The 10,187-nt window shown below is 43.4% G+C and overlaps 1 pseudogene; it reads right to left on the reverse strand.

Annotated features, from left to right (window-relative positions):
• Positions 1-3,616: 3,616 nt before the first annotated feature.
• LOC147916183 (large ribosomal subunit protein eL29-like) lies at positions 3,617-4,114 on the reverse strand (annotated as a pseudogene).
• Positions 4,115-10,187: the final 6,073 nt, after the last annotated feature.

Here is a 10,187-nt window from a genome sequence, read left to right on the forward strand (position 1 = left end):
CTGGTGATCCTGCCTCTCACTGAGTGACCACCTGGGTGAGTGACAGAAGAGAAACATGAGGCTGCTGATCCTCATTTGCTGTGCCCCTCTAAAAATGTGAGTGATTTTCTTGAGTGTGATTCTACCTCATGGATCTCAAACACAAGGCAACTACTTCTTCTGATGTCAACGGAAGACACAGTGATCCCTTCCAATGCCAGAGGCAAAATTGGCTGTTAGGCTCAGAGAGAACAGACTACTATAATTTATGGGCAACTGAAAAGATTTTCTGGTGTATTTCTGACAATATGAGTTTGCCCTGAGATGCTCATTTGGGAACCCAAGCCCACTATAAATAGTTATTGAATGAAAGCCTCTTTCCCTTTCTAGATTTGATGAGCTGATAGAACGTGGGAGTGAGGAGACAGACCAGAAAACGTTAGTGCCCTCTTTCTTTAGGGTAAAAACAATAGAAATAGCAAAACAATAATGCAGTCACCCATCACTTAATACGTTCTGATAAATGTTTTGTTAGGTGATTTCGTCCTTGTGCGATCATAGAGTGTACTTACACAAATCTAGATGGTATAGCCTCCTACACACCTAGGTTGTATAGTGTAGCCCATTGCTCCTTGGCTACAAACCTGTACAGCATGTTACTGAACTGAATACTGTAGGCAACTGTAACACAATGGGAAGTATTTGTGCATCTAAACATGTCTAAACATAGAAAAGGTACAGTAAAAATGTGGTGTAAAGGATAAAAAGTGGTGCACCTGTAGAGGGCACTTACCATGAATGGAGCCTGCAGGACTGAAAGTTGCTCTGGGTGAGTCAGTGAGTGAGTGGTGAGTGAATGTGGAGGCCTAGGACGTTACTTTACGCTACCGTAGACTTGATAAACACTGCACACTTAGCATACACTAAATTTATAGCATATTTTTATCTTTTTTCAATAATAAATTAAACAGCTTATTGTAACTTTTTTCTTTATAAACTTTTTAATTTTTTCTAACTTTTTGACTCTTGTAATAACACTTAGCTTAAAACACAAACACATCGTACAGCTGTACAAAAATATTTTCTTTCTTTATATCTTTATTCTACAAGCTTTTTTCTATTTTTAAAATTTTTAATATTTTTTCACTTTTTAAACTCTTTTGTTAAAAACTAAGACACAGACACACATTAGCCTAGGCCTACACACGGTCAGGATCATCAGTCTCACTGTCTTCCACCTCCACATCTTGTCCCACTGGAAGGTCTTCAGGGGCAATAACATGCATGGAGCTCTCATCTCCCAGGATAACAATGCCTTCTTCTGGAATACCTCCTGAAGGACCTGCCTGAGGCTCTTCTTGAGGAGGTGTCACTCTTTTCAGAAAGATGTCAAGGTGGTTTGCTTGGTTTGTTTCTTTTCTTTCATCATAGATTTGCTTAAAAGCAGATAATGCACCATGAACATTTCCCTCGATTAATGAAAATCTTTCAGTGTTGGGATCCATGTTTTCAAACTTTTTAAGGAGCTTATTGAGGGCTGAAAAAGCTTCTGCTAAGCCCTTCACTCTGAATCTTCTTGGGGGTTCTTTTTCTTCTCTTGCAGTTTCCTTTTCTCTTGCCTCTTCTTCAGGTATGTGTTCCTGTTTCAGTTCCAACAACTCCTCATTAGTCAATTCCTCAGAAACCACGTCTAGGACCCCCTCAATGTCATCCTCATCCACACCCAGGTTAAAGTTGTTCACCATCTCAACCACAGCCTTGTTGATTTTTGCAACCTCCTCATCCTTGGCAAATCCCTTGAAGTCATAGAATAATCTCCTGAGTGTCTTCTTTCAGATGCCGTTCATACACTCCTGGGCGACATTACCCCAAGCCCAAGCAAGGTTCTTGATGCAGTCAGAGATGTTGTAATCCTTCCAGAATCACATCAGTGTCTTCCTCAGTTGCAGCAACGGCCTGGGCAAGGTCCTCTTTAGGTAGTAGGCCTTAAAAGCTGCTATAACTCCTTGATCCATTGGTTGGATCAAAGAGGTGGTGTTTGGAGGGAGAAACACCCCTTGATATTGGGATGAAGATCACCAATAAAAGGAGGATGTACAGAAGAATTATCAACAATAAGCAAAATCTTGAAAAGTATGTTATTCTCCAATGGTATGTTCTTCTCCATTTCACTGGCATAGCAATTCAGGAGGGCATCTTGGAAGAGGAGCTGGGTCATCCACGACTTCTTATTGCTCCTGTAGTACACTGGCAGTGCGTGCCTATTGATATGCTTGTAGGCCCTGGGGTTTTCACTGTGCCGATCACGAAGGGTTTCATTGCCCCCAAGCAAGACTGTTATCCTGTCCTTAGGAACCTTGAAACCTGGCATTGACTTGGCCTCCTTATGGATGAAAGTCCTTTCAGGCATCCATTTTCAGAATACAAAAGTCTTATCCATATTGAATATTTGCTCTGGCAAGTAATTTTCCTTCACAATCAGCTTATCAAGAGTTTCTAAAAATTCTTCAGCTGCCTTCACATCAGCACTGGCAGACTCACCACTCACTTTCACATTGTGTAATGAATAATGATTCTTGAATCGTTTAAACCAACCACAGCCAACAGTAAATTCAACATCATAGTCAGGTCCCATCTTTTCTTTCAACATCACAAGCAAACTTTTTGCTTTGGCTGTGATTGTCATAGCGCTGAGAAGGATACACTTCTGTGTCTGGTCTTCAATCCGGGTCATTAGAAATTTCTCCATCTCTGATGTAGGCCCTTCTCGAATTTTTGTTAGTCTCGTTGCCTTCAATGAAGCAGATCATTTAACAGCTTCTATCACTTTGTTCTTGTTCTTCAAAATCGTAGCTATGGTGGAAGGGGACATGCCCGACTGGCGAGCAATAACCATCACTGATTTTCCACCTTCATAGCCCTTAATTACTTTTAATTTCGTTTCCAGGTCAATCAGTCAACGTGGCCTCTTACTGGCAATGTTAGCAGTGGGTTTTTAACACCTAGGGGCCACGATGAACAAAACAACATTAGATTTAATCAAGCACAAGAGAAAATGATACAATCAAGAGACACAGTAAACAGGAGATGTAGGAGTCTGCTGCCAGCGTAACACGGAGTCTGCTGCCAGCGTAACACAGCATACGCTGGAGTCTGCTGCCAGCGTAACACAGCATACAGTAAACTTTTTTTGTAAGTAGAAAAAGTACACTCTAAAATAACAATAAAAGGTACAGCATAGTAAATACATAAACCAGTAATATAGTCGTTTAGTATCGTTATCAACTATTAGGTACTGTACATAATTGTACGTGCTATACTGTTATACGACTGGCAGCACAGTCGGCTTATTTACACCAGCATCACCACAAACACATGAGTAATGCGTTATGCTATGACATTCCCACAACTACGGTGTCACTAGGCAATAGGAATTTATCGGCTCCATTATAATCTTATGGGACCACCGCTGTCGTTGACCAAAACGTCATTATGTGGCACATGTACTCTGAATACGTGGACATGGTTTATTTAAAACACAGAACACTGCACAGTATGATACTTTACCAGATGTGGAGGTCATGATGCTAATTAAAACAATCAGAACTCACCCTCGCTAACTTGCAGCAAGAGGTCTTCAATTTTTTTTTTTTTGGACAGTCTGCCTCAGGTTTATTTGTACAAATAGCACAGGAGGATACCAGCCCCATGCAGCAGCCCAGGGATCACACCAGTCCTTCCATCCTCACGTTGGCAGAAGGAGGCCTCTGTTCTGGAGGCTTCCTGGGGGCCTGGGCACCTCTGGGAGCCTGAGCAGGAGCTGGAGCTGCACCCGGGCCTTGGTTTGAGCCTGGTCTTGGACCTTGCCGGCAGAGCCGGGACTGCGGTGATGGAGGCACGAGCACACTTCCCGAGCCGGGGGGGGGCGGGGGCGATGCAGGCAAGTTAACTGAGCTTGCGTTTGATGCCCTTTGGGATCTGGGGCTTAACCTCCATGGGCTTCACGAGGGCCTTGAGCCTCGGCATGCGCCCTCACGGCCTTGGTATTGTTGGCCTGCATCTTCTTCAGCCGCTTCTGGGCAAAGCACAGGTTCCTCAGGAACTTGGGGTCCACCCAAGTTGGCCACGTGTGCATCAAAGTCCAAGGCTCCCATAGTGCCTGGGACCAGAAGAGAACGAGGGAGGCCACTAGAAGGTCTTCAATCTTAAAGCAAATTTTTTTCTATGAACTTGCGAGTTAGTGTAAAAGCTGCATTTGGTGGACTTTAGATATGCCTCCATTATCAATCACTTACAACTTTCTAAAGATGCTAACTTAAGAATACGAGAGATTGTGCCAGAATGTTTTCCCTTATATAAAGTCCTCATATAAGGACTTTACCAAACTATCTCTGACCCAAACAGACTTGTTTCCTTGGACTCGGTTTCCTTGTCTTCGTTCATCCTTCCACTCTTTCTTTCATTTGACCAATGTATACTGAACGCCTGATATACACCTGGGTTGGCCCTGTGTATGCAGGTTCCTGAACTCACAGAGCTCACAGCCTGGGGGGAGACAGACCTTAAATCAGTGATTACAATGAAAAATGCTGAGGGTGCTGTTAGGAAGACAGGATGTTCTACAAGGATCAGACGGAGCCCATCTTCTCTCACTGAGCCTCAGTTTCTTTTATATTGTGGGCATAATAACATTTACCTTGCAAGGGTTTTTTTGGTAAAGCTTAGTAAATGTAAAATATCTAACAAGTGCCAATCAATTGTACTATTTAAGAGCCAGAGTGTTGTTTTTTACATCCTTTTATCTATTCACAAATTGGAAAGGCTAAATTAATCTTATAAATATTTATAATATGTAGTTCTGTTGGCCGCTAATAAGTTAACGCACTAAAAGCTCCTCAGAGAATAGGCCTACAGACTTTCTTTTCTCCTCTGCTTTATTAAGTAATTAACAGCCAGCTGGTGAGAAAATTTCTGACAGGACCCTTGATTCTCTATGCCTCTGCTGAAGGGGTAATAACACGAATGAATGTGTGAGGCATTCGTCCTAAATGGACGTGCAGTCTGGCCATGTCTCATGATGCTGTGCTGGCTGACCACCTCGTGGGAAATCATGCTGAGAAGGAAGGAGCTATGCCAGGTCAGAACGGGCGCTGTATTATTTAACACCAAATATGTCCATTCAGTACAGCCGGTGTGGCTGCAGGTTTCACTGTCTGCTTTGGCTACCATATCATGTAAATATCAAGTGCTCCTCTCCCAAGTGCTGAATTCCATGATGGCTGCGAACTTTAATGGGGGATGGAGGGCGTGTAATGTCCTTTGTTCTCCTCTTCATGCCAGGAAGATGGATTTTCCAATGGGCTCTTAATGAGCCTGTGCCTCTGAACTGTGAACTTCACATGTGCTTCTCAGTTTTTCCTCCTCCTTTAGGTGGGAGAGGATGGCGGAGGAGGCTGGAGTTGGGTATTGGTCTTCTGGGTCAGAAGTTAGTCTTTAATGACACCCCAGCAGGTTAGGCTCTGGTTAACTAGTTTCCCCTGAGAGCAGGCCTTGTTAAGAAGAACAGAGTGCTCTGGTGTATTTCAAAATGGTTCCTTTGCCCCCTCCCCCTGCCTGAAGCACGAAGGGATTTTTCACTGTTACTCACTAAGAGAACCTGGGAGAGCTTCAGGAGCTAAAACTCCAAATGCGTGGAGGCCCCCCAATGACTGAGTGCCCTGGTGTTTTTATCTCTTAGATGTGTCCACACAGAGCCTGCAGCAACTTGTCAATTATAGCTCAGGTTTTCCTACCTGGGCTCTGGTTCCAGGGCAAGTGCCTGCTGGGGGCTTTCTGCCCTGATGAGTTGTGATCCTCTGTTCTGCCTGTGTCTCTCTCCAATTTTGGGGGGCAGCAGTTTGCTCTGTGTCCTCACTTCTCTTACAGATTTAAGAAGAGTTGTTGATTTTTCAGGTTGTTTTTTACTTCTTAGGATGGAGTATCGATTTCTAAGCTCTTTCCATGGTGGACAAGAAACCAAAAGTCCCCAAATGGATTTTTTTTCTGTCTCTCCACAAAGCACTCTGTATAGATAAGAGAATTTGAAAAACTGAAACTTTGGTAGTTCATTTCAGATAGTCTTAGTGATCTTCATGGTTCCAAGAACTTTCTAGAAAAAACTTAATTGTGTATCTGAAAAGGGACTAGGTCTTCCAGAGTTTTGGTAGAGATAAGATCTCAAATGGTGGAGGCGGGAAGGCTTACTTCTGTTGAGCCTTACACTTACACTGACTCATATTTTAATTGCAACTTGGTGTGGTGACAATGCCATATTACCACTCCCCCAATTTGAGGAGGGGGAGCTAGGATTTTCCCTCCTACCCCTCTAGGTCACCAAATCCCAAATTCAAATTCTCCTGGATTGAGTTTGTCCTCAGGGCAAAAGCATCTTCAGGACTCACTTAACTCTTCAGGGCTCCTCTTTCCTACAGACTTGAACTTTGTAAATGCCTTATTGTCGTATCTGAGCTTTTAAGAAGATTTTGTGTGTGTGCGTGCGTGTGTGAGGAAGATCAGCCCTGAGCTAACATCCATGCCAATCCTCCTCCTTTTTTTCCCTTTTTCTCCCCAAAGCCCCGGTAGATAGTTGTATGTCGTAGTCGCACATCCTTCTAGTTGCTGTATGTGGGACACTGCCTCAGCATGGCCAGACAAGCGGTGCATGGGTGCATGCCCAGGATCCAAACCCGGGCCACCAGTATCGGAGGGTGTGCACTTAACCGCTAAGCCACGGGGCCGGCCCCTAAGAAGATTTTTTAAAATGTTTTTTACCCAGCATTTTTAGTTGTTTTCAGTTCAAGTGCTGTTCCAAATAACCTACCCAACCCTGTTACTGGAAAGAGAAGGATACTCTGTTTTATTTTCTTAACAGAATTTATTAATCTGCAATTTTCCTTCTTGCTCTTGCTTATTACCTGATGACTCCAATCAGATTATACACTCCATTTCATTCTGTCTTGATCACTTGTGTATCCTTGAAGCTCGACTAGTGCTTGGCACATGGTGGGCATCTAATAAATGGTTGTGAAAGATAATAATAGTGAAATAATAACAGTAAAAGATCTTAAACATGGGATGCATGCAGTGTCTTAGCTGACAGCTCGGGACCGGGCTCCTCCTTCTCCAAAGCATCCTACATGTGCTTGGAGATTTAACTTCTGAGAGCACATGCTCTCAACTTTTAATAGCTCCCTATTGCCTTTCCCATAGAGACCATATTTCTTAGCCTGGTATCCATACAAGTCTGGCCATAAACTAGTTTTCTATTGTCTTTGTATCCTATGTTCTCCCCAGTCTACTTGGCATTTCCCAAACGTGCACACAACTCTGCTCTCACTAATTCCCTGCCTTGGCTGCTCCTCCCATCACCTCTTCCTTCTGCTCCAAACTTACCTCATTTCTTTGACACACCACTCAAATTCCATTTCCTCTAAGATTCCTTCTCTCATTCCCTGGCAAGAAATAATGCTCCTTTCTTTAAACTCCCAGAGTGTTTTGTGCTTCCCTATATCTCTTATCACATGTGCTTTGCATTCTAACTATTTATTTATTACATGGATTAATGCTTCTCCCCAAAAACTTGATGGTGCCTTGCACATAGCAGACATTCAATAAATATGAATAGAAAAATGGATGGTCAAAACAGGCTTAGACTGTGGACCTCAAACAATATCAAACCAAGGGAATCTTTGTCCACTACAGCCAGAAATATACCTTATCTTTTAGGATCTTAGAGATTTCTGAATATAGTAAGTGGGGTCAGGCAGTAGCCATGCCAATGGACAGGTTATTTAAAATAATTATTCTCCAATTGTTTGACACATTTTACAGAATGGTTGAGGGCCTGCTGTTCTTTTTTTTTAATTCTAAAGCACATGGCGAATTTTGTCAGGGGACTCACTTTGCTTAGGGAATATAGAACGAAAAGCTAATGCTCATGACACCCACACCAAATTGCCTCTGACTCATATTTTCTATCAGCAGTTCCTGTAACCCTGTTGAATTTCTCATTTGTGCTATTACTACACTGAATGCCACCACCCTGAAAAACAGAAACCCAAGGCAGCATTTTTCTTGTTTCCAGAGACTAGGTTCTAAAGATGGAAAATTCCAAGTTATAAAATTGAGCATTTGAAATCCTGTGTCTTCAGCGTAATGTGGTATTTTTTCTCTGAAATAGGAGTTGGCAGCTGTTATATTACCAATTATTATTAATGCAACAAACAGGCTGCATTATCATATTTGGTTGACTACTGAGAATCTTGTAAGTTCTGCAGAAAAATACTTGTGGTCAATGTATTCCTTCTGGTACTCTTTCCAAAGACTTATAGAAGGAAGCAGGACTACAACTAGATGTATATTGCCATAGGAATCAGGGAGATTAGATTGGTCAATGATTCATGTTTTGGAACCTCCCTTTTGTTTAGGAGAGAAGTTTGAGTAATCAAAGAAAATGCCCTTGGAACTAGTATGTTTTGAGTTAACCTGACAACAAAGGGAAAAACGCATCCTATAAAAGAAACAGTTTTACTGATCACAAATGGACAGCTTTAGGAGAAGACAAAAGAGGACATACAAAAGATACTTGAAATTAAATATCAGAGAGAGAAACTCCCTAAGGCAGGAATGTCATGGGCCAAGAAATTTAAATTGAATGCCAGAAAACTGAATAGAACCCAGAAGGTCCTATTGAAGGAATTAAGAGCTCAGTGATTGGGGGATACCAAAGGATGCTTGATAGAATTTCAGTCTGCTTAGAGGTTAAATCAGGTAACGTCTCATAGGATCTCAAGTCTGACATCTTGTTGATGATGTTGGAGACATATTGGTGTGGAATGTGTTGTGTCCAAACAAGGTGACATGCTTCAGACTCATTCTTAGCACAATCACTGCCAGAAATCCAAGCCTCTCTGCTCACCTAGAATCACACCCCCATACCGCTCTGTTCATCCCCAATGGGACCCAAACCCCAGACCAACCTCCCCTCCAACCCTCTACTGCCCCCTGAGGAACCTCCACTTTGCAATCAGCAAACCCCTCCAGCTCCACCCCCATTCCTTCCCAAGCACCTGAGTTGCCCTGAGAATGTTCCCCTGCAGCCCGAGCAGTTGGGGCTGTTTCTTTCTCACATACCCCTTGGACCTCAAGACCAGAAGCAAAAGTAGTGTTTTCCTGGGTCGCTGTTGCCACTTGCAGACCACGTCTCTCCCTCCCTGTTGCAAAACCCCTGCTTTTTAGCACTCATACCACTCACATGCCACCTACTCTTCCTCCTGATAGCTGCCATACACAGACTTCCAGAAACCAATCCCCCACTCCAGACACACACACAGACACCCCTCATATACTGGAGGCTTTAGCTCCTGGCTGCCTGTCTTCCTTTTTTTTTAATTTTTTTGAGGAAGTTTGACCCTGAACTAACATCTGTTGTCAATCTTCCTCCTTCTTTTTGTTTTTCCTCCCCAAAGCCCCAGTAGATAGTGGTATGTCATAGTTGTACATCCTTCTAGTTGCTCTATGTGTGAACGTCACCTCAGAATGACTTGATGAGGGGTGAGTAGGTCCGCACCCAGGATCCGAACCAGCGAACCCCAGGCTGCTGAATTGGAACGTGCGAACTTAACCACTATGCCACTGGGCCCACCCCTGCCTGTCATCTTCTCCACCCCAACTCCTGAAGCATTTTTGGCTACTTCAACGTACATGGAGACGACACATCCAGCATATTGGCCTCTCAGGCCCTTGACTACTCAACGGTGTTAAGAGCAGCCACACACAGACAAGTCACACCCTGGATTAGGTCATCATACTCCCCCCAGTCTCTAATCTCAACATCCCTCTCACCCACTACACCTTCCTTTCCTTCTACTGCTCCTGTTCAAGCACCTCCACCACACAAGCCTTCAACTCCATCAACACCATAATCCACTGACCCTCATTCTCTGCTGACTGCCTTGTCTCCTATTTCACTGAGAGAAGAGGAGCCTTGGAAGGGGCTTCCCTCCTCTTCCTGTCCCCTAATCAGCAAACCTATTGGCATCTCGCACCTTGTTCCCTCCTGTCTCATCTTCCTTGTTTATGCTTTTGCTGTCCTGAAACAATGCTCTCTCTTTCGCCTCAGGACCATTTCCAACAGCTTACCAATGTATTTTAGTATCTACCATTCTGAG

Source organism: Ceratotherium simum, chromosome 10, assembly GCF_057802395.1.
Source record: "Ceratotherium simum simum isolate JZ-2026a chromosome 10, ASM5780239v1, whole genome shotgun sequence".
In the NCBI taxonomy this organism is placed as follows: domain Eukaryota; kingdom Metazoa; phylum Chordata; class Mammalia; order Perissodactyla; family Rhinocerotidae; genus Ceratotherium; species Ceratotherium simum.